Here is a 2,584-nt window from a genome sequence, read left to right on the forward strand (position 1 = left end):
GTGGGAGAAGCCCATCCGGGGGGGGCCTGGTGCAGGGAATGGCAGCTTCTGCCGCTGCATGCACCCTGGGAGGGCATGGGGGCACATGCCCCTGGATCTGTGCACAGGGTGTGGGCAAGCTAGGGCTGGGGTTGCGCCAGGCTGTGCTTAGGGTGGGTGGCAGCGGTGCTAGGACAGGGCTGTGGGTGGGGGGGAGCTGCAGCCGCCCCAGAATTTGCCGTAACCCCCCAACCCTCCCTCCTAGCACAGTCCAACCCAACACTCCTGCCGGGAACAGCCCAGTGCTGCCCTGGCCCCAGCCCCCAGAGTCCCACAGCACACCATGTCTTGCATGCAGATCCAGGGCCACGCACCCCCCATGCCCTACCAGGGTGCATGCAGTGGTAAGAGCCACCCCCCCATGCCCCCCAGATGAGTCACTGACAGCTCCATCCTGTGCTCTGCTCCAGCTGGGCAGCACCTTCCCCAGCCCCGCTCCCTCTCTCACTGCAGGGACCTATGAGAGTGGGGTTATGGGGCAGCAGGGGCTGCAGCCACTTCTGAATTCACTGTAGCCCCCTGCAACCCACCTCCCAGCGCCATCGCTGCCCACCCCAAGTTCAGCTTGGCCCAGCCTCCCACTGAGAAGAGCCCAGCACAGCCCCTGCCCCAGTCCGCCCTGCCCCACATGCAGATTCAGGGGCACATGGCCCTCATGCCCTGCTGGGGTACACATAGCATTGGGAGCTGCCCCCCCCCAGCATGGCTCAGTCCCATGCCCCACCCCAGCTGGGCAGCCCCAGCCCCCCTCCCTCTTCCCACAACAAATATCCCAGCTGGACCCAGCTGCTGTCCACATAACCCAGCTCAGATCCTGGTTGCCTGCATGCTGCGCTACGGCTGTACTCATACACAGAGTTTTGCATACCCCCTGTGACACTTTTAAGTACCCTTAGGGGTATGCATCTCTCTGGTTGACCATCCGTGCATTATAGGATTGGGGTTCTTTGAGATACCTTGTTGATGTGAATTCTATGACATGCCCTCTATATTACTGTAGAGTCGTAGGCCTATAGACATGCTCGTTTGGGTTCTAATTAGAATGCATCAGAGCAGACTCCTTTAATCAACTAATCGATTAATTAGGTCTTCTCTTAGTTATGATTAGAATGCTCCAGCGTTGCCTCACCATCATCTGTATTAAGCCCTCCCCAAAATGACCATGCGAGCACTTGAACTAAACCTTGTCAAGTGTCCGGGAACCACCCTAACTGAAACATCCCCACCACTGCTGACCAAGTGTATAGGCAGCCAGTCTAGGATCTATACTGACAAAGAAACTGAGGAAGGGTTGGGCCTGTTTATCGTTTTATGCCTTTAGGTGAGAGTATGAGGATATCTGAGGTATAGGTGCAGCCTCACTGGACAGTACTGACCAAAAGCATGAGATTTGGTATATAGGTGAAATCCACATGGAGCATCACAAGAAGAGAATGGGCCTATTACCAGAAATGACAAATAAAAAGGAAACATGACAGATGCATACAGAGGGTATGAATGCAGGCATGTTTTTAATTCAAGGCCAGAAAGGACCACAATGGTGACCTTTGGCATACTAGGAGCTAAAGATGTTCTTCAAAATATTTTTTGCATCAAATATAATAATCAGCGGTAAAATTAAAACATCTTTCTTAGTTTCATAGATGTAGGGTCGGAAGGGACCTAAGTAGATCATCAAGTCTGACCTTTAAAGTCCTGGGACCTTTAAATCAAGACTGGATGACTGAGTGATGAAGACTCCAGCACATCTCTTGATAAACTGTACTAATGTGTAGTTATATTTACAATTTGTATATTATTTCTGTTTTAAATTTTCCTAAATTTGATTTTCAAGTATTGAATCTTATTATGCATTTGTCTGTTTGACTAAAAATTCAGTAGTATTATGAAATCATAGTAATGGGATATAAGGGACCTCATCAGGAGGTCATCTAATCTAAGCCCCTCCTCAAAGCAAGATCAACCCTGAACAAACCATCCCAGCCAAGTATTTGTCAAACCTGTTCTCTGTCACTGTGTGAAAAAGAATAGTTATCTAGACAGACTTGTGAGACATGTAAGATTGTGACTGCACAATTAAACCTGCGATAAGGATGCATCTTAATCTCCTTTGTGATGGGCATTTCTTGAAAATGATTCCTTTAGTTTACAAGTCTATAAGTTGGTTGTTTAGCCTGCTGCCTTTTCCAAGCAAATTTGCTCCATTAGAAGCTCCTCAGCCAGTTGTTCAAAACAGAATTCAGTCCTTCCATAAACAGCTACACCAAAGTACTCTGTCCTCTCCTCTCCTTCACAGCTTGCTTCCTTCTCCTCCTTGCTTTCTCTTCCAGGAGCTTTTAAAACTCCTGGTAGGACATTCCCTCATTACCCAAATGTCCCACAGCTGGGCTTTCTCAACAGGGCTGGCTCCCCTCCCTTAAAGGGACAGACTGTTACAAAATCCCACTGACTTTCATTGCAAATTACACTTCAAGCATTTCAGGGATTTTTGTTGCAAAAAGCATTTTCCAGATCTTTTTTTTTTTTTTTTTTTTAAATAAACCTT

The 2,584-nt window shown here is 48.5% G+C and overlaps 1 protein-coding gene across 1 annotated transcript in view; it reads left to right on the plus strand.

Moving 5' to 3' along the window:
• Positions 1 to 2,584, plus strand: part of LOC109294782 (excitatory amino acid transporter 5-like) — an 88,924-nt gene that overhangs the window by 84,647 nt on the left and 1,693 nt on the right. The gene's annotated exons all lie outside the window — the stretch shown is intronic.

Source organism: Gavialis gangeticus, unplaced genomic scaffold (genome assembly GCF_001723915.1).
Source record: "Gavialis gangeticus isolate Ggan-Ray unplaced genomic scaffold, GavGan_comp1, whole genome shotgun sequence".
Taxonomy (NCBI): domain Eukaryota; kingdom Metazoa; phylum Chordata; order Crocodylia; family Gavialidae; genus Gavialis; species Gavialis gangeticus.